This window comes from Bubalus kerabau, chromosome 4 (assembly GCF_029407905.1).
Source record: "Bubalus kerabau isolate K-KA32 ecotype Philippines breed swamp buffalo chromosome 4, PCC_UOA_SB_1v2, whole genome shotgun sequence".
NCBI lineage: Eukaryota > Metazoa > Chordata > Mammalia > Artiodactyla > Bovidae > Bubalus > Bubalus kerabau.
In genome coordinates this window covers 6,331,756-6,353,483 of record NC_073627.1, presented here as the reverse complement: position 1 = coordinate 6,353,483, position 21,728 = coordinate 6,331,756, and the positions used below count along the sequence as shown (strand labels likewise).

The following is a 21,728-nucleotide window of genomic DNA, read 5'->3' as shown; positions in this document are numbered from 1 at the left end:
GTGCGCACGTGCGTACACCTGCTCGTGTGTGCACAAAGAGATCTGTTATACGGGGTTGGCTCCCGAGACTACAGAGGCTGAGAGGCTGAAGCAAACCCATGATGTGCGTGCAGCAGGTCCTGAGGCCTGAGGACCAGGAGACCCACGGCTGTGACTTCCGGCCCAGAGCCAGCAGGCTCCAGACCCCGGAAGAGCCACATTTCGGGTGAGTCCATGGCAGGAGGACTTCCCTCTGACTCAGCCTTTTTGTTCTATTTAGATCTCCCAGGGATTTGGTAAGGCCCACCCACGTTAGAGCAGGTTATCTGTTTTGCTCAGTCTACTGACTCCAATGTTAATCCTGTCCAGAAAATTCTCACACACTCACCCGGAAAAAGGTTTGACCAGAAGTCCAGGCATCCTGTGACCAGGTCAAGTTGGAACGAAATTAACCATCATACCACAGTCGAAGCAGAGAGAAGCAAGGAGGAGGGGCGAGGCCAATTTCCAGGACTGATTGCAAGGGCGTTTACAGTGGTGGGGATGTGCTCTGGATCCGGCCTGCCTGAGTTCAGACCCTGTCTCCGCCGTGACTCATGACTCCGTGTGCTTATTTCCTTGTCCACTAGGCAGGGATCTCACCACCACCTTCCTCATGTATTGCTTTGAGGACTGAAGCATTAATGTCCGTAAAATGCTCACAACACAGCTGAGCAAACCCTAAGCACACAAGAAATGTGAGTTATTCATATTCTCCTACAGGAAGTAGGTGATTAGCATGTCAGATACCAGCTGCTGTGTTGAGACTGCATGGAAGTGTCGGAGAGCTGAGACTGGGGGGTAGCTCCTGCTTGCCACCCCTACGCCCCCCTGGGGTAGGGGTCTCCTGGGCTTTCGGAGATTCCAGGATGAGAAGGTCTAAGGGCGGGAGGGTTTCTGCCTGGTGATTCGGCACAGCTCTAGCTGCCTTGGGAAATGAATTCCTGATTGGCTCCTGCCTTGTCTTCCCCGAAGTGTCCCCATGGGTACAGGGTTCCAGCAAAACCTTGCGAGTTGTCAAAAATGCTTCCTAGAGCCGGCTTGAGTCTGGTGGCCCAAGCGTGCTTTCTCATCTCCTCGAACTGGCCCTTGACCGTGGACTCTGCAGCCCTCCTAAGTTCTGTCTTCCCAGCTGCAGGTCCAGTTCCTCGCCGGTGCTGACCCCAGATAGTCTGCTCTCATCCTCTGCCCTTTCTCAGAGTGCTCAGTGTCCTGACAGCCACGTTAAGATAGAATCTTGTAGTTCTGGTTCCTGGTCCCATTGTACTTTGGAACAGGCTGGCGCGTCTATTCCCCACGGCGCCTGAATCCCATGTCAGCTCTTACTGAGAGCTTCAGAGAGGCCAGGGTCATGAGGACCCCCCATCCTAGCTGTGCGTGCCGGAGGGACCCTCGCATGTGGATCCAGGGGTGGGAGGGAGGGAGATACTCCCAGGGATACTAACATCTGTGGCTTCTAGAATTCAGGTCCCCAAACCTTTCCCCCTGCTTTTGGAAAAAGGGATGCTGCCTCTCTAGAACGTTGTAGCTGATGGGCCTGGAGCTCCTAGACCATCCAAATCATCCCTCTTGATTCAGAGAATGCCCACTTCCAAACAGAGGTCGGTGGCCTCACAGCACTCCGAGTGAGCCACGGGGGAGGGGGCCTCAAGCCTGAGCTCCCCCCAAAGCAGACTCTGAGAGGAGGGTCTGGGTGCAGGTAGTTTACTTGGGGGTCGATCCAGGAAGTGTGTGAGGGGGTGGGGAGAGCGAGACAGGAGGAAGGAAAGCTGTGAAGAACGTCAGTGAGTGAGTTACCGCCACTGCAGACAGTTCACCCTGAGGGGCCTGGGGTTGGGGTGTATCTCCACTGATCCATCCCACTTGGGTTGAGAGGATGGGAAGGAACCTCTGAACCTGCAGGCTGCTCCATCCTGGAAACCCCCTTCAGCCCAGGAGGCACAGAAACCCGGGCCAGGGTGGGCCCCACCTGCAGGGGCTTGGCAGCGGACTAAGGGGCCACAGGTGAGGTCTCCCTCTGCTGAGAGAGGGGCTCCGGAAGCTAAGGCACATTCAGACAGGTGGGCAGGGGTCACTCGGGACCCGTTCCAAGCAGGCCAAGAAGCAAGTGCCAGGGAAGAGTCTTCCTCGGGTTTCTCTCCATCACCGCCTCCCGCCTTGGGTGGCCTCTCTACGTCACTAGGCCAGGGTCACTTTGTGTCCCGGGAGAGGCAGGGAAGATAAGCACGTGGCAGGAATCCAGCCTCCTCGGGCCAAGGGGAAGGAGAGAACAGTAAAGGAAGAGCCTTAAAATACCCCTCAACTGTTTAAGGATTGGAGATTTGCACTAAATCTCAGGAAAAAGGAGTAATTACGCTGTCAGCAAAGGTGATATAATTTTTAAGACTCAGTTCCGCAGCCGTAATTTTTCCTCATCCTCCCCGTGTCTCCCCAGGGGATTTAGGGGCCAATTACCTGTCAGTTTGCTGAGAGGTGCTGTTCCCAAGCAGGAAGGCATCACCTGCTGTGGCTTCTAGAAGCCCGACTTGGCAGCAAGGGTGGCTGAAAGCTGGGAGGGGCACCCTGTCTACTGCTGGAGGCGAGGGTTCGGAGCTTCAGGGAGGAGCCCAGGAGAAAAAGAACGGCTGGACCCCGATCAGCCCTGACTCAGGGAACACCATCCCCATGTTTTCCTAATAAATGAAACCTGCCAGAGGCCTGGGGTGAGGGCTGGGGGAGGAAGTGGCACGGGGCTGGGGTCTCTGGGCAGTAGAGGGTCTTCTAGCAAAACCCAAGCTTGTCAGGGCAGGCCATGCCCTTTGAGCCCAGTATGAGGCAGCCATACAGAGGGAATGGCTAGAACGGCTGTAAACGCCTGGGTTCTGCAGTGGGATTCGGCCCTTAGGGAGTCCCGGCCCTGAGTGACCCTGGGCAGTCACTTAACCTCTCTGCTCCTTAGGGAAAATGGGTGGATGGAATCTGCCTTATCAGGTTGTTAGTTATCACGATGTGGTCCAGGGGGTTACCCAGCCTCTCTTACATACCATGGTGGACAGACAGCTCCCTAGGTGGAGGGGCAGCCCAGGTCCACTTTGGCCCACTAGGCTAATCCTGACCAGATCAGAGGCTCTCCTGTGTTGTTTACTAGTTGTTTGGTCTCTCGGTTATATCCAGCTCTTTGCAACCCCAGGGACTGTTGCCCGCCAGGCTCCTCCATCTACGGGATTCCCCAGGCAAGAATACTGGAATGGATTGCCATTTCCTCCTCTAGGGGATTCCAGGGATTGAATTTGCATCTCCTTCATCGCAGGCAGATTCTTTTTTTTTTTTTTTTTTTTTAGTTCTACCAGTTTATTGCTACCAACCCGAGACCCTCCACCCTCATGCACACATGCTCAGTCATGTAACCCCATGGACTGCAGCCAGCCAGGCTCCTCTGTCCATGGACTTTTCCAGGCAAGAATACTGGAGTGGGTTGCCATTTCCTTCTCCAAATCGCAGGCAGATTCTTTACAACTGAGCTAACAGGGAAGCCCCACTCACCCACTGATGTCATTTAAACCCTCCAAGGTCACTTGTGTGGCTCTCACCAAGCTCTAGGGGTCAACTGTCAACACCAGCAATCCCCTCCCCACTCCATTCAGTGGAGTCGCAGTGGAGGTCACCTTGGTCCCCATGCTTGAGAAACAGTTAAGAAGGTCCACCGACCCCTGGCCTGGGTGAACTGACTCCCAGAGACCCCCCAGGGCTGTCAGTTGTGAACTTAGGGTACATCTTTGCTGATCAGTGGGATCATCTCATCTTTATCCTTTCTCCCACTTTCTCCTTGTTCCTGAAGCTCCAGGAATTCTTGCAGCATCTCTCTAACAGACATCACTCCAGAGGGCCAATCAGCTTGGGCTTCCTTCTGGCTTGGGCTCTCCTGGGGTGTGTTCCTATTCCGGCCAGCAGAGGACGCTGTGCTCCGTGTCATCCTGTGTCCCCAGACAGCTAGGGTGCTGCTGGGAGCAGAGTACTCTGGGATGGTCCAGACCTACCAGGAGCTCACTTCTCTCTGGACACCTCATCCCCAGGAGCATCTCGTGGGAGGCAAGTAGGCTCTGATGAAGGCATGTGGGCACCTTGGCAGATACCAGCCTGTATTAACACAATATAAAGCCAATATTTTGCCGTGAGAGCCCCCTTCACTGCCTTTTCCCAAGCAAGGCTCAGCTTCCTCAGTAAGAAACAGCGGAGCCTAGTGGTGAAGATCAGGGGACCCTGGAGCCAGACCATCTAGTTAAAATCCTGACTCACCCGCTCCCAGGCTGGATGCCTCAATTTGCCCATCTATACAATGGGGGTGATATCTGGGTTGTTGTGAAAGTTAAATGAGTTAATATACATAGAGCATTTAAGGAATGTCAGCCCGTATCATGAATGTCTGTGGCGACTTGTAAGTTGGGGTCAACATGTAAGTCTGACCCCAGACTACATGCCCCTCAGGGATCCAGAAGTCCTGCATGTAACCGCACCACCCTCCTTACACAGCAGTCTCATGGTTATTGCAGCTCAACCATGCCCACCCTCTTCAAGCTGCTTATCAAAGGACTTCTCCCACCCTCCCCAGACTTCTCTCTTGGCGACATTCTGGTCAGTTGTCTGAGCCTTGTGAACTGGATGTTTGGACACCCTCCCTGCTCACTCAGCTGGCCCTGACTTGGAGGGGTCTCATGCTTTGGAAGCTTCCCTAGGTCTGTAGGATGAGAGGAATAGGCTTCATCCATGGGACCTCCTCCAGACTCCGCAGGGCATCCTGGTGGGACTTGCTCATCTTAAGCTATTCACCATTTGAGTCCTTGGAACTTACAGACCTTGGATTTGAACCCATGGCGTGAATAACCAGCACCCACTCTTCTAACCTATAACTGTCTTTGCTTCTCCCCATCCTCTTCACGCCCATATAATTATATGGGTTCAGATACACAGGGTCATGGAAATCACTCATTTCTTTAAATTTTGTGACCTGAGTGCTTTAAAGTATGAGCTTCCCACTTCGGAATGTAGGTACTATTTGAATTGGTGGCTGTGATGACCGGAAGGTTCTTTACATCCATGTCAGCAGTGGAAGAATTGTCTAAACCATACTCCTTACCTTGCAGGTGGGAAAACACTCGCCCTGTAACAATCACACCGTTGGCCGGGGTAGAGCCAAGACCCTGACCCCTCACTCGTTCTGGGCTCCTTTAGCCACACCAGCCTGACTTCGCGGTGGGCCTCATGAGCCAGGTGGATGTTTCGTCCCTCCTGTGGGTCTGAGGACTCATGGTCTGTCTTCTCTTGGTCTCCCAGCTCTGAATCTTCCACTGGAGGCAGCTCTGCTTGGCTTAGGCAGTACCTCAGACCTGAAAGAAAACCGCAGAGAACGGGAAGGGGCATGCGACCTTGCACCGTTCTCAGACCACCTCTTCGACCTCATCGCATCCTCCAGGTGCTGCCCAGGAGGAAGAAGCAGTGAGGGATGGAATGACTGGAGCAGGATAAAGAGGCTAGAAAAGCCATGTGTAGGATAATGAAGTGTCAGCGCTAGGAACTGGGAGGGGCTTTTCCTTCCTTCCTCCCACCCACCCACTGTGGACCGATAAGAGACACCAGGATCCAATGGGCTCTATTAGGTCAGCAAGTCTGGGGGAGAATTCGGGCTTAGACAGTCCTGGCCATCACCTACCTAGGACTCTTCCTTAATCAGAGCCAGTCTCTCCATCCTCAAGGATGCTGGTTGAACCTGCCATCGTAGTTAAAGGTGTGGGTTTTGAGTCAGGCCACCTTGGATTTATTCCCCAAGCTGGTGGCTTTCGATCTACGCGACAGACGTCATGACCTAGGTTCTACATCAGTTAAATGGAGATGAACGGTATCAGTTCCAATGATGATGGAGAAATTTAAACCTGATACGCCAAGCAGCTGGTGTGCAGAAATGCTTAATAAATGTATGGTTTCTGTTTTTACTGGAAAGCGGAAGGAGAGGACAGTCTGCCACTATTTCTCTACCCCACACATCTTAGGATGTCTGATTGCAACCAGGCAGGGACACTCAGGTTTCTGGAACAAATCAGGGACCACCCCCCACCGGCCCCAGTACCTGAGGACCAGCACGGCTCCTAAGAACCATGGGAACTGGGTCCCTTAACATCATGCATGATTGAGGCAGTTGGGAAAATAATTAAGTGCTAACTTGTCATTTTTTAAATGAAGTTCTGGAGTTAGAGATTTATAATTGCTAATGAGCCAGGCTAATAATTAGTTGCTTTATAATAAGGGCGATGATCACTCAGACAGAGGCAGAGAGAGCCAGGCTCTGGCCTAATTTTTCTCCTGTAATTATGTGACATGCCCAACTGCCTGGAACTCCTCTCACCCTTCCCTCCTTCTGCTCCAGTGCAGTGCCAAGCGGCCCTGGCACTGTCCCCGTTTCCCACCATGCTCCATCCACTGGACTCTGGTGTCCAGCACCTCCTGCTGGGCAGCCATTCCTTAAGAAGGTTGGGATTGAGACAATACCTGTCTCTGCACTTCTCCCACATTCCTCCACCCGCCTTCTACCTCGGAGAGGGGTTTGGAGCTCCTGTCCTCCCGCTGGGGGAGCTCAGAACCAGAGGCTGGTGGGCAGGAGGTCTGCTCCCGCAGCAGGCCACGTGCTGACCATTCCAGGTGATGAGGCAGGATTTCACCAGGAGAGAAAGCCAATTCAGAGACGAGGCTGCCCATCCTCCAGCCTCAGCTTCTCAAAGGCAGAATGGATAGGAAAGCACAGAACGTGGTGTGGAGCCTATGTCCGCCACCGCCTGGCTGACCACCCTGGGCAACCTGCTCAACATCTCGGAGCCCGTTTGTCTGAGCGTGAAGTGACACAGCTGGACCAAACAGACTGAGTTCTTCTCCAGCCCTGAGCCTCTGAGGGGTTGAGGGCTCTGTGTCATGGGTGTGGCTTTAAGAAGGATGCAGGGGGACACAAGGGGATCCCCCTGTATGGTGGAAACCTTCAGCAGCTCTTGGGGCATGGGGGGGGGCGGCTTGAGGAAGGGAGGATCCCAGGGGAGCCGAGGAAGGAGCTGATAGAGACAGGCACAGAGAGACCCCCCCTCTCTCTGTTGGCTTGTGACCTTGGACTCAGAAGAACAGGTATTTCTATGGCTTGGGGGTAGACCGGAGCTCCAAGCAGCCTGTGTCTTTGTCTTCAGGCGCTTGGTATCTATTTTGAATCAAGTAGGTAAACCATAACGTGGAGTGTTGGTTCATTCCACAATGAATGGGAATGGTTATCACCCCTGCCTCCACCCATACCTCCTGGGGCCTCCAAAGGCTAAGGGGGCTCTCTGTGACATGACTAGGGAAGGGGCTTCCCTGGTGGCTCAGATGGTGAAGAATCCCCCTGCAATGCAGGAGACCCGGGTTTGATCCCTGGGCTGGGAAGATCCCCTAGAGAAGGAAATGGCAACCCACTCCTATATTCTTGCCTGGAGAATTCCATGGACAGAGGAGCCTGGTGGGCTACAGTTCGAGGGGTCGCAAAGAGTCAGACACGACTGGGGGCCGGGGGGGCGGTAAATAAACAGAGGCTGTGTATAAGCCAAGCAAGACACACTGACCTGATGGGGCTTGTGTTCTGGGGTCCATGATAGAATTCAGGGGCTCAGTGAACTTGAGTGGGGAAACATACATCCTTATTTTCATTAACCTGAAATAAAAGTGATCATTTCCCTTAACTATGAATATAGATGGCAAACCACAGAAATAGTAGCAGCCCTTGAAACTTTCGCACCAACAGAAAACACAGACAGATATGTTCATATCATACTCCAGCTCTGGCAGGTATCTCAAAATATTATTTATGCTCATCGCCACTTTGAAATTACAGTAGTTATTAGACCTGCAGCTAGAGCGATATTAAAATACAAGATTAATATATTAATGAAAGAGCACATGAATTACCATACATTTGTTTTTCAAACTATAAATTGCTACAGGTTTGGGGTGTTTTTTTTAAAAATAATATTTTGATAATCATGTTTCAATATAATTGCTTTTTAGAATAATTCTATGTGTTTTGTGCTCTCTGCTCCCCCTCCCCACCCCACCCTGTATTCCAGATCCATCCCTCCCCCTCTGCCCATCCCTTTTCAACACGGGGCAGGTTGGAGCATCACCGTTGATGGATACCAACAGCTCACGCAGGAGGTGAGACGCAGAGGCGGACAGAACTTCAGGAGGGAGCAAGGGTGTTAATGCGACCCAAGATGGGAAGGAGACCCAGGGAGAAGGCTGGGGCTGGGCGCACTGACTGCCAGGTCCCTGCTGACTGCTGTGGGCGGTGTGAGGTGAGCTTGTCGAATCCTCGTCCCCACCACATTTTGGATTCTGTATATGTGGGGCTATGTTGCTGGAACCAGGAAAGGAAACAGTTGGAGTTTGAGCACATGGTGCTATGGGATCTGGGGTGGGTGCTGAGTGCGCCCCAACTGCAATTCAACACGGTTGTTGGTTCCTCCAATGTGGCAGCATTTGCCAAGGGAGCCATCATGAACCCAATGGGACAAGAAGATTTCTCAGTGCTGACTCTCCTGCCTACTTCCTTCCAAGATGAAGAGCACGTTCCAGGGATAAACATGTGTTCATCCATTCAGCAAATCTGTTGAGACTTTACTAAGAGTGTGACATTGAATAGCTCTTGCTATCAGGAGCTCAGGATAGGGGCTTCCCTGGTGGTCCAGTGGTTAAGAATCCACCTTACAATGCAGGAGACATGGGTTCCATCCCTGGTCCGGAACCAAGATCCCACATGTTCCCGGGCACCTAAGCCCATGAGCCATGGTCACTGAGCCTGCGCTCCAGGGCCTGGGAGCCGCAGCTATGAGCCTGAGTGCTGCAGTTTCTGAAGCCCATGGGCTAGAACCTGTGCTCCCCAACAGGAGAAGCCACTACAGCTGAAGAGGAGCCCCTGCTCTCCTGGCAGCTAGAGAAAGCCCGTGCCCATGCGGCACTGAAGACCCAGCACAGCCAAAAATAGATAAATAAATATTAAACAACAAAAAAAGGAGCTCAGGATAAAGCTGGGGAGATATCCATCAGGCAAATAGTATGCCAATAATTAATGACAATTTATAAATAATAACGCCTAATCATTGATATCCAGGGCAGTGAGGACTCTGCTAGAGAACTAACTATACAAGCCTAACTCTCAGTGGGCCCCCAGAGATTCCCAATGTTGTGTGTTACTTGCTTCTGATTTTCTGTTTTGCGGCAAATTGAAAAATTCAACGTTAGATTCCCTGGACCTGAAATGGTAACCACGCACCCTGGATTTTTTAGAACAGCTCTGATTTCAAGAACACTATTCCTTTGTGCCCATAAACCATTGAAACACCAATATTTCAGCAACCGAACAATGTCTCTTAGATTGCCACCTCCTGAATACACTCACATGCAAACCCTCTCGGGCTGCGGGTCCTGATTTGGGGTTTGGAAAGTGAATCGCTGGGGTGTGTTGTACGGCTCTCCCACCCTGGCTTCCTCCTGCCCACCTCCAATCTACCTCAGACCAGCGCTATTGCAAGGAAACAAAAAGTCATTCTGAAATTGAAGTAGAATGGAAAGAGGAGCTGAGGCTGCAACAGAAAGAGGTCAGAGAATTCATTCTTGAGTCACATGGGGAAGGAGCGCTTCTCCCCTGTTCTGTGTCTCGATCATCGAGCATTTTGTGCTCCCTCAGCCAGTACAGTCCCTCTTTAAAGTCTCTGTGTGTGTTGGAAGAGCCCAAGTTGTGGAGTGATTGGGCAAATTAAGCCTGGATGTAAAACTCTTTCTGCTTGGAAGGTGCGAGGCTCTGCCAAGGAGGCAGCCAGCGCCTTTGCTGGGGTGGGCTTCAGCAGTAGTGGTTTGATTTTGCTTTTCAAATAGAGACAAAGATGTCTTTATCGAGGGCAGTAGAGGAGTAGCCTTCTCATCCTCTGGGAAACAGCCCTCACTTGTGGTCGTGGGTCGTAGCGATGGGGACTGACAGCTGTCATTTACTGAACGCGTACTAAGTGCCCGGCCCCCAGGACAGCATTTTATACGGGCCACCCCTTTAACCCTGAAGGTCCTAGGAAGCATGTTGCTGTTGTTTAGTCGTGTCCTATGCTTTTGTGACCCCATGGACTATTGTAGCCTGCCAGGCTCCTCTGACTGTGGGATTCTCCAGGCAAGACTAATGGAGTGGGTTGCCATATTCTTCTCCAGGGCATCTTCCCGACCCAGGGATTGAACCTGCATCTCCTGCCTTGGCAGGCAGATTCTTTGACGTGGAGCCACAAGGGAAGCCCTGGAAAGTATGTACTATGACTTTAATGAGAAACCGAGACTTATAGGGTTAAATATCCTGTTCAATTTCATACAACCTGTGAGTCATGGGACGAGGAAAGTCTGATCCCAGCCCTCATTCTGAGACACCACTCTGTGCCATTTAGGGCAGGGCCACTCCAAATGCTATTAAGGGCAGTTCAGTTCAATTCAGTCGCTCAGTCATGTCCGACTCTTTGCCACCCCATGAATCGCAGCACGCCAGGCCTCCCTGTCCATCACCAACTCCCAGAGTTCACTGAGACTCACGTCCATCGAGTCAGTGATGCCATCCAGCCATCTCATCCTCTGTCGTCCCCTTCTCCTCCTGCCCCCAATCCCTTCATGCATCAGAGTCTTTTCCAATGAGTCAACTCTTCACATGAGGTGGCCAAAGTACTAGAGTTTCAGCTTCAGCATCAGTCCTTCCAATGAACACCCAGGACTGGTCTCCTTTAGGATGGACTGGTTGGATCTCCTTGCAGTCCAAGGGACTCTCAAGAGTCTTCTCCAACACCACAGTTCAAAAGCATCAATTCTTTGGCACTTAGCTTTCTTCACAGTCCAACTCTCACATCCATACATGACCACAGGAAAAACCATAGTCTTGACTAGACGGACCTTTGTTGGCAAAGTGATGTCTCTGCTTTTTAATATGCTATGTAGGTTGGTCATAACCTTCCTTCCAAAGAGTAAGCGTCTTTTAATTTCATGGCTTCAGTCACCATCTGCAGTGATTTTGGAGCCCAGAAAAATAAAGTCTGACACTGTTTCCCCATCCATTTCCCATGAAGTGACGAGACCAGATGCCATAATCTTCATTTTCTGCATGTTGAGCTTTAAGCCAACTTTTTCACTCTCCTCTTTCACTTTCATCAAGAGGCTTTTTAGTTCCTCTTCACTTTCTGCCATAAGGGTGGTGTCATCTGCATATCTGAGGTTATTGATATTTCTCCCAGCAATCTTGATTCCAGCTTGTGCTTCTTCCAGCCCAGAGTTTCTTATGATGTACTCTGCATAGAAGTTAAATAAACAGGGTGACAATATACAGCCTTGATATACTCCCTTTCCTATTTGGAACCAGTCTGTTGTTCCATGTCCAGTTCTAACTGTTGCTTCCTGACCTGCATATAGGTTTCTCAAGAGGCAGGTCAGGTGGTCTGGTATTCCCATGTCTTTCAGAATTTTCCACAGTTTATTGTGATCCACACAAAGGCTTTAGCATAGTCAATAAAGCAGAAATAGATGTTTTTCTGGAACTCTCTTGCTTTTCCGATGATCCAGCAGATGTTGGCAATTAAGGGCAGAGCCACCCCTAATTCAGCAACTTTTAGGCGGAAGTAAGCTTTCTGGAAGAAACAAACTCCTGGGCAGATTTTAGAGAGCAGTATAGCCTGGCAAAGGTCGATTGGGAAGAGAGGGAAACTGACACTCGTGTTTATCTCACATGTGCTTGGTATTGTGCCGGAAGATCTACCCACATTTTTCTTTAATTCTGCAGATGATCGCTGGAGTTGGGTATAATGATTACCATTTTGTAGATGGGAAAACTAAGCCTATACAATAACCTGAGATTACAGTCAGTTAACGGAGGAAACGACTTCCTGGCACTAATTCCATACTCTATTCATTCCTTCATTTAACAAGTCACAAGTTCAGGGGAAGAGGGGAGGAGGATGCTAAGCAACAACTGGCAGAAGTGTTACAAATTAGGTTAAGTATTGCCTCCAAATGCCTCTTCCAGGAAGCCCACAAAGATCAGCACCTGCTTTGGTTTAATACCAATGTGAGAGCCTTGAGCTCAGCAGATCCCTTAACAAAATCACTTGTTGAATGAAATTGGTGGATAAGTGATTGAATGAACACACACCTGTTTTAATATCACTTTAAAAAGAGCAGATACCCTCTCTTGATTGGGGTCATCCCGCCCATCTCTTTGACCCTGATTCTGTCTTGTCTCTTTCTGCATGTCTCTAATCGATCACTCCAAATTTTCCCGTCTTCAATCATTAAGAACTGGGAGGGAAAGACACGGCTCCAATTCTCCAGCTGCCTCCTCACTGCTGTTGAGCTTGAGAGCACAGTATTTAAATCCTGTTAAATAACCTGTTTTCACGGGCAATCGCAGCCAGGTTAGTAAATTACCTGCTCGCTCACTCTTTAGGCAAAACCGACATCCCAGGTCCACAGAAAATTGGCCATTGTCCTTTAATGGTGGAGTTGAACAGAGCAAATGGTTGCACTTTAAAAGAAAGTTGTTCCCATTCAGACAAAAAGTTCAGCCTACTGCGCTGGAAATTTCCAGTTCACGGCCCATTTCTCTCCAGGTATAAAGGAGAAAATAAATGCCCTTGCAAGGCAAGTGATTAATTTCAGCCAGCATGTTCAAGGTTCCCGCTGATGTCTGGCTCTTGGGCTCTTAATTGGTGGCCCCGGCCAGGTGGGGGGTTCCATCTCTGGGATTTCACACTGGCAGCCTCTCCGTGTCCACGTGACTTTGGGGCATGGAAGGATTAGACCTTTCCTGAGAGGCTGGTGGGCAATGACTCATTTCTTTCCCCTGAATCTAGGTGCCCCTGACCCTGGTTTTTGCTATGATCCCCACGGTCACCTCCATACCTTGAACAGGCACCACCGCGTGCGTGGCTCCACATTCAGCGAACTGCAGGGGGATGCTGCGAGGTGTGTGGTGTGAATGCACTGGTGGATTCAGTAACATCAGTTACCATTTCTGAGGGTGGCTCAGAAGATGTCCAGGTCGCCAGGTCACTAGTGGTTGGTCCAGATCTTAAGCCACCAGTTTTTGTTACACTCAGCAGCCCCCCAGAAATGATATCACCTTCCCCACCTTGACCTGGAGCCAATCACATCTTGGGACTCAGTCACCTGTTGCTGTATAACCAATAACCTCAAACTTGGTGGCTTAAAATGATAACTATCTATTTAGTCTTGATTTTGCAGGGCTGGGCTCAGCTGGTCTGGAGCCTTCACTGATGTGGACCAGACGTCTGTGAGCTCAGGAGGTCAGCTGGGTAGCTGAGCCAGGAGCTGTCTGGCTCAGAGTGTCCTCAGCCCGGCCACTGGGATGGCTTGATGGGGACCCCCTCACCATGCTGTTTCATCTTCCATGAGCTTGTCCTCAGGTGGTCTCAAGGTTCAGAGGGCAAGAGCAAAAGCTTTACAGCCTTACATATAAACATTGTCACTTCCACCTTGTTCTACCAGCCAGAGCAAGACACAAGGGTAGATCAGACTCAAGGGGTGGTTGGATAACATTCCTCCAAAATTCACGTCCTCTTGGAACTTCAGAGTGTGACCTTATGTGAAAGTAGGATTTCATTCGGGTGTAATTAAAGCTACAGATAAGATCATCCTGAATTTGGGGTGAGTGCTCAATCCAGTGGGGCTTCCTTGGGTGGCTCATACAGTAAAGCGCCTACCTGCAATGCCATAGACCTGGTTCCATCCCTGGGTTGGGAAGATCCCCTGGAGGAGGAAATGGCAACCCACTCCAGTATTCTTGCCTGGAGAATCTCATGGACAGAGGAGCCTGGCGGGCTACAGTCCATGGGGTTGCAAAGAGTCAGACACGACTGAGTGACTAACACACTCAATCCAATGACTGGAGTTCTTATTAGAAGAAGAAAAGACACAGAGACAGACCCCGTGGGAAAGACCTGTAAAGTTGGAGGCAGAGGTCAAGGTGAGGCAGCTATAAGCAAGGAAACCAAAGGCTAATGGCATCCACCTGAAGCAAGGAATGAATTGTCTCCTAGAGCTTTCGGAGGGAGCATGGACCTGCTGATACCTTGACTGTGGACTTCCAGTCTCCAGAACCACAAGAGAATACATTCTGTTGTTTAAGCCACCCAGTCTGTGGTCTAATTTTTTTTTTTTTTTTTTTTTTTTTTACAGCAGCCCTGGGAAACCAATGCAGGTGGGAGGTAGACTTCATCTCTTGATAGGAGCTGCAAAGCGTGAGGATACAGGAAGGCAGGAGAAATGGAGGCGCGGATGCAATCTTGCACCTTCTCAGCTCACCAGTCCTCACTCTGTTCCTGGCAGGCACCTTGAAGCCAAGGAACAGCCATAGCACGCCAGACGCCAGACATTCACGATGCCGCGAGGCTCTACTCTGCCCAAGCTCCAGAGGGAGTGCGTGTCTTCGAGCTGACGCAGAGTCATCGCTGACAGATGCCTCTCCTCATCCCACTCCAAGTCGCCCCCCGAGGAAGGCAGGGAGCCAGGAAGTCGAGGTTATCAGGGTGCTGGGCACTGCACCTCTGGGGCATCTTCAGTGGCTCAGGTCCAGGTGGCCTGAGCTGACCAGACCAGACCTTCCCGCCCCCCGCCAAACCCTCCCCTGTGCACAGGAAGGACCCCCTCCTTTGGATTTTCTCGTACATCCTGCCAGAAAAGGAGGTTTGGCAGAGACTTGGTTTCATTCCACTGACACCTCAGAGAGAAGTTGCTGTCTTGGGGGTTCAGACTGTAACTCCCGAGGTGTGAGAGCACGTGTTTTCTGAATACCCATCTGGCGTCCATGCTCAGCATGGTGGGCAGGGGGAGGGCTGGACCACTGAACCCTGCCCCTGAGAGGTGCAGGCACCAAGGCTGTCGAGATGGGCTGGGGTTCCGGGCACCACCCAGTGCCCAGGGGTGGGTGCCTGGGATGGAGGGCGTCACCACCCAGGCTTCCTCCCGCAGGACCTGAGTCTTCCCTTCCTCCTTCCCAACTCCTGATGAGTTGCACTCGATGTAAAAAGACGCAGAGTCGCCAGCTGAGACTGAAGAAGGGGCTGGGGTGGCAGGCTGGGGGAGAAAGATGGTGTGAGACGCCGTGAGAGGGTCAGGTCCATCACGGAGGGGAGGTTACTTGTGCCGGGAGTCACTTCTTTATTGGTGTATTGAGGTGAGAACAGGCTTATGCATCTCAAAGAAGAGACTGTTCTTGCATCTGGAAACCACTCCCTTCCCCCAACTCAGAGTAGCCTTTAGCAGAAGGGGAGGGGCAAAAGCCCCCCCCACCCCAGGGCATGTAAGGAGGCACTTATTGTCAAGGTCATGCAAGGAAAATGCAGCCCCTAAGAGGGAGTAAAGTAGTTCAGTCATTCAGGTGTGTCCAGCTGTTTGCAACCCCATGTACTGCAGCACGCCAGGCTTCCCTGTCCTTCACCATCATTGAGTTGATGATGTCATCCAAACTTCTCATCCTCTGTCACCTCCTTAAATGCTGTGCCCTCTGTACCTCCATCCCCAAAGGGAGCCTCCCTAGGTATCCAGAGGGGAGGACCTGCATTTGAGGCAGGGGCTCTTGTCTTCCCTGTTGACCATTGATTCCTTTTGAACCTGGAGGCTCCCGAGGACTGGGCTCTTGTTTCTCTTCCCTCCAGATGTGCGGGCAGGGAGGCAGGACCAGCTCCCGTGTACAGATCATCAGTAAAACGTCTTCCAGCCCCCTTCACTGCAGGGCTCAGGGTCTGGCAGCTATTTAATTTTTTCTAACCAACTACAGGCAAATCATTGACCCCCTGGACCCCTCATTTATCCTCCTCTGGGTCATGGGAAAATAGCTGATTCACCCAGAGGGGCAGAGGGAGCTGGGGGAGAAGGTGGTGAATGCAGGCAATTGCGGCAGTTGCTGTTCGTTTAGTCGCTCAGTCGTGTCCGACTCTTTTGTGACTCCATAGACTGTAGCCCGCCAGGCTCCTCTGTTCATGGGATTTCCCAGGCAAGAATACTGGAGTGGGTTGCCCTTTCCTCCTCCAGGGGACCTTCCTGACCCAGGGATCAAACCCATGTCTTCTGCATTGCAGGCGGATTCTTTACCACTGGGCCACCTGGGAAGCCGCGGTTTAGTAGAGCTGGGTCTAAAAGGAGGACCTTTTCTAGCTTTCGTGAGTAATTACAAGCTGTGTATGGTCTCCCAAGGCGCTGCGGTGAAAAAGCTGTCACAAAATTAGCTTCAAAGGTGGCGGCTTTCCCCACATGTTTGCTTCAGACGCTTGGCTTCTAGCATTTAAATTCCCATTAAGGAGCTGCCGTGGCTGCGGGCAGGCCAAGCCCACTCTTTACTTGAAAGGGATCAAATCCTTGGCCAGAAATTTGACTTGAATTGTGATTGTTCTTATTCATCTTGAAATTCATTGAAGGCCATAAATCCACTCATCCTGCCTCATTCTCTTAACTCTATGAGGATTAAATTGATGGGGAAAAAAGGTCATACTTCGGAAGGTTTAGAATTTGGGCGCAAGTTGGCTCAGCTGGGAGAGGGCCTGGAAACCAGGTGGTGAAGGGTTCCATCTGTGCTTGCAAATTCAATTATGAGCTCTGCTAGGATGGGCTCAGCCCTTTCAGATGCTGCTGGAAATCTAAAGGAAGACCTTGAGGACTTTATAATATAAAGGTTTTAAGGAATAGGTACTGACCAGTTCTCCAGCCCCACAGAGAGCAAAGCAGGAGAGAATCTTCCAGAGAGAGAAGCAAGTTGGACAGAAGAAACTTTGTTCCTACAGGTTGCAGAACTAGCAGGGTCCTTTCTGAAATGTCTTGTATTGGCTCATGCCCACCCACTCCTTCACTTTCAAGAATGACTCCTCTTTATTCTTCAAAACCCCAAGGAAGGGACACCTCTTCTGGGAAGCCTTCCAGGAATACCCCCAAAGCTTGTGTTAATTTCCCCCTCTATCCTGCACTTATTCCTAGGCACTTATGTCTGTTGCCGTATTCATTTAGGAGTTCCTTAATGACGGGAGTTTTTGTCTCCGTTGTGCCCTTGGCCTTTATCTGGCAATTGAATTTGTCGAGCTGCTTAGAGATGGGAACCTGGACCAATGGCTTCTGGAGGTCTTTGCATCCTCTTGGCGTCTCAGAATTGCTCTTTCTTCACAAGATGAATACATTGGCCATTTAGTGAGGAAATCAAAAGGATAATTTCCTGACCTTAATATGCAAACTGAGATTTTTCTCAGCGGCTAATGATCTACAGGCTGCCCTGGCCTCCCTGGACACAGGAGTAGGAAGGCTCCGTAGCTCCCAGGCTTTGTAAATGGCTTTAAACATTGTGATAGCCCAGCTTCCGTAATTAAATGTTACAAGTTCATCTGGGAGGGCTCTATCTGAAGTGTTCCCTCTGAGCCCCGCAGGGCTAATTCAGTGAAGCCAGTCAGGGCACTGCCTCCGAGGATAAAGGAAATTGAATGGCCACCCCCAGCAGGTTGGGCATTGAAAGGGGCCAGGTTTTAATGAGGCCAGTGGACCCTGGAGGGCCTGGTGGGAACATCCTGTGTCCCGCCAGTGGCCCGTCACCCCTCGGGGGCTGTCACCGATCAGCCCCCTTTGCCAGGACCATGGGCTGCTCTGCCAGCTGAACCGTCACAACTGGTTCGGGCTGAATCAATGACTCACCCCGCCCGAGTATCAGAGTCGGTGGGAGTAACTTGGGTGAGCTCCCTGACTCCAGTACCTGGAAGTATTGACAAGGTTGAGTCTGCTGAGTGAGGCTGCCCAAAGTACCCAGCAGGACTAAATCAAGTCTACCTCAGCTTATGGTGTGGAACCCCATAATTCTAGAACTTTCCTTGGTTCCACTCTCAGCTTACAGCTCTTTCCTAGAAACTTACAGGAGTGAAAGCCTCAGCCCCAGGGCCCGGGTCTTCGAAGTTGGTTTTAGACTGTTCCTTAAGGAAATCTGGGGCTTCCCTGGTGGCTCAGACGGTAAAGGATCTACCTGCAATGTGGGAGATCTGGGTTCCATCCCTGGGTCTGGAAGATCTGGAGGAGGAAATGGCAACCCACTCCGTTATTCTTGCCTGGAGAATTCCATGGACAGAGGAGCCTGGTGGGCTACAGTTCACGAGATCACAAAGAGTCAGAGAGGACTGAGTGACTAGGACTTTAAGGAAATCTAGATGGGTTATGCTTTGCTTAAGAAGCTCTTGTTTTGTTAAGAAGCTCTGTCGGGGGACTGGGTAAAAAGGACTACCATTTGTGGAATACCAAGCCAGCCCTTCTCAGACTTGCAAATGTGGATAAATGAGTTGCCTGGCATCCTCTGAGATGTAATTGATCCAAATCAGTAGGTCAGGGACAGAGTGAGGCTCTGTATTTCTAGCAAGCTCTCTGGATCAGGTGCCATGCTTGAGAAGCAAATGTTTATGAATGTCATCTCCACCCCTGCTGCAATCTTACACAGAGGAAATGGGACCAGCATTTCACAAGAACCTGTTATGTGCTGAGTAGGGTGATCAAGCCTTATGGTGGGCCCACTCAGGACTTTCAGTGGGCAAACTGGAACCAGTTGGTGACTCCACAGGACAAAAATGCAGTGTTTTTCTTATCATTTAGCAAACGGGGAAACTGAAGTCTACAGAGGTTAAGAGGAGGGAAGCCCGAGGTTGGAGAGGGTCATGACCTCAGGAAGATGCCACACCATGGATCTGGCAAGGCTTTGAAGCTCTGGGTGATAGAGGATACCCTTGCCCCGATGGACAATGTTGAGCCTCATCCTGCAACCCAAAATTCAGTGCACAGAAAGATCGCTGCAGGGAGCTGGTTCACACCCAGATGCCCAGACTCTGAGGAGGAACTAGAGATCTGGACGTCAGGCTTGACTGTGATCCTCAGGTGACCCTGGTCACATGGCTCCCTCTTGGGGAAACCCTGCTCTGAGGGTCCAGATGAAGAGAGACGGATGTCTAATGCGGCCTCATGGACCTGAGTGACCTCAGAAATCCTGCTCACCAAAAAGCGGAGCCTTTATTGAGTTTTTCATTATAAATGACATCGTGCAGCTGAGACATTCACTCTGTCTTCCAAAACACTTGGACAACAACTCACTTTTTCAGACGGAACAGGACAAAATGATTACAACCATTTAGGGGAAGAGGAAAGTAAGTTTCCTCAAGCGTCTTACCTAGAGTGGACTAGATGCCTGGTCTGTGAAATCTCATTTATTCCTCTATCAACCCCAATAGCTGGACATCGCCATTACTCCCTTCTGAGAGCTGAGAAAATGCAAACTCAGCAAGGTTAACGAGCTTATTCCAAGTTGCACATATAACAACCTGGCAAGAACGGAAATCCATCTAGTCCAGGTTCTTTGCATTGTGTCTCTTTGCCTCTAAAACACCACCGTACGGACTGTAAACACTTTGACATGTTGAGTCCAGGCTGGTTGAATCCAGCCCTGATAGGAGTGCTCTCTCTGGGTGGGTGATGAGAGACCATGATCGCACACATTCACTTTCCCATCCATCAGATATTTTTACTGGGCACCACGCTAGGCAGAGGTGACATCCCCAATTTCCCCTGCCGTCCCCCAGGACCCTCACTTCCTGTTCCTACAATGAACTACGAACTCCCACGAGGCACCAAGGACTTGCCCAAACACTGTGCTTAAGAAACTGGACCAAACTTGCGCCTGGCTTCCCCAGAAGCCATGCCCAGATTCCCCCAGAAAATGCAATATGGCCAAAATCCATATTCAAAATGGCCCTTCCTGCTTCCCCATAGTGTCCCCTCTCTGTTCTCCTTTAAGACCCTAAATCATCTTTGTCTTTGTTGGAGTTGAGCTCAGTATCTACCAAGAAGTTGTCTGAATCATCGTCTTGTGCCTTTAACAAGAGTTATTCATTCAGTATTCCCTTGACACTGCCTTCCTTTGGAACCCAGAGATGAGATCAGGGAAGGCTCTGGAAAGCGGAAGCAGGTCTTCGACTGCATGTCAAGGAATTCGGACCTCAAGCTGTGGCCAGTTAGGGAATCATTTTGCCTGGGAAGCCATGCAGAACTAGTTAACATTCTCTTGCCTGAAGAGTCTGAATATTAACACGAGGCAGCTGGTGCCTCCAGTCTTCTCTGCTCCTTGTTAAACATCCTGGTTTCCAACAGTTCTTCAAATGACATGGTTCTGAGCCCCTCCCCCACTTCCCTGTCCTCTTAAAACGGTCTTGTTGAACAGGCTTTCTGTATGGTGATATAGCTTAAAGCTTTGGGAAGCTTGACCTTTATAAGGAAGCGTCTGTCTGCATAGGAAAACACATGTATTGACTCAACTATGCAAAACAGATCGACCTAAAAGGGGTTAAAGGTTTTACTGACCTATAACAGCTTTGGGTGTGTCTTCCAGCGCACCTTCTCTATAACCTGGTCACGGACCAGCTCCTGGGAGTGAGCCAGTCCTGGCTTTTTAGCCGTGTTGAAACCATGAGAAGACTATCCGGGATCTTCCACACTAAGACCTGGTGACAGGCACCCTCTTTCCTCTTGGTTCTCTATGAAAATGCTGCTGCTGCTGCTAAGTCACTTCAGTCGTGTCCGACTTTGTGCAACCCCATAGATGGCAGCCCGGAGAAGGCAATGGCACCCCACTCCAGTACTCCTGCCTGGAAAATCCCATGGACGGAGAAGCCTGGTAGGCTGCAGTCCATGGGGTTGCTGAGGGTCGGACACGACTGAGCGACTTCACTTTCACTTTTCACGTTCATGCATTGGAGAAGGAAATGGCAACCCACTCCAGTGTTCTTGCCTGGAGAATCCCAGGGACGGCGGAGCCTGGTGGGCTGCCATCTATGGGGTCACACAGAGTCGGACACAACTGAAGTGACTTAGCAGCGGCATAGATGGCAGCCCACCAGGCTCCGCCGTCCCTGGGATTCTCCAGGCAAGAACACTGCAGTGAGTTGCCATTTCCTTCTCCAATGCATGAAAGTGAAAAGTGAAAGGGAAGTCGCTCAGTCGTGTCCGACCCTCAGCAACCCCATGGACTGCAGCCTACCAGGCTCCTCCATCTGTGGGATTTTCCAGGCAAGAGTACTGGAGAGGGTTGCCATTGCCTTCTCCGCTATGAAAATGAGGAAATCCTAAAGCTGCCTGCAGCCGTGTTCCCCCAGTAGGGAAACAGAACTCATTTGCGAGACAGAAAAAGATGCCAATGAGCGGGCAAGATCCCGAGTTGGGATGGAGAAGGATCTTGGCGTTTAACAATAACATCTGCTTTTAACCCAAGCAACATCTGGCTCTTCTGATTGCCAGTGATTCAGGCTAGAGGAGGGGAGGAGGGCGTGCTTGCAAAATGGACCATGAAAACTTGTCTTTAGAGAAAGCAAAGATCGGTTACCAGGAATTCCATGCTGGGAAGGAGGTACATGGCAACTTTCTGCTACTGCTCACAGCTGCTGTTTCCATGGATGGGTTGGGTTTTCCTTTGCTGAGAAGGATCAGTTTAGCAGGAAAGAGCTTGTCAAAGGTAGGGAGAATCTCAGAGACAGTTTCAAAAATCTCAAGGTAGTAGAGGCAAGCACCTACTCACAAAAGGGAGCTAAGAGATGAGCATGAGTTAAGACTCCTTTTACATAACCATGGGCTCCATCTTT

At 50.6% G+C, this 21,728-nt stretch overlaps 1 long non-coding RNA gene across 3 annotated transcripts; it reads left to right on the top strand.

Moving 5' to 3' along the window:
* The first annotated feature begins 8,402 nt into the window (after positions 1–8,402).
* On the top strand, positions 8,403–19,920 carry LOC129648579 (uncharacterized). Of its 3 annotated transcripts, XR_008712794.1 has the most exons (3): positions 8,403–12,485; positions 12,924–13,035; positions 14,269–19,920. It is a non-coding gene; the product is annotated as an uncharacterized LOC129648579 (long non-coding RNA). The 3 variants fall into 3 exon arrangements; XR_008712795.1 differs by lacking the exon at positions 12,924–13,035; XR_008712793.1 differs by lacking the exons at positions 8,403–12,485; positions 12,924–13,035 and adding an exon at positions 13,489–13,737.
* Positions 19,921–21,728: the final 1,808 nt, after the last annotated feature.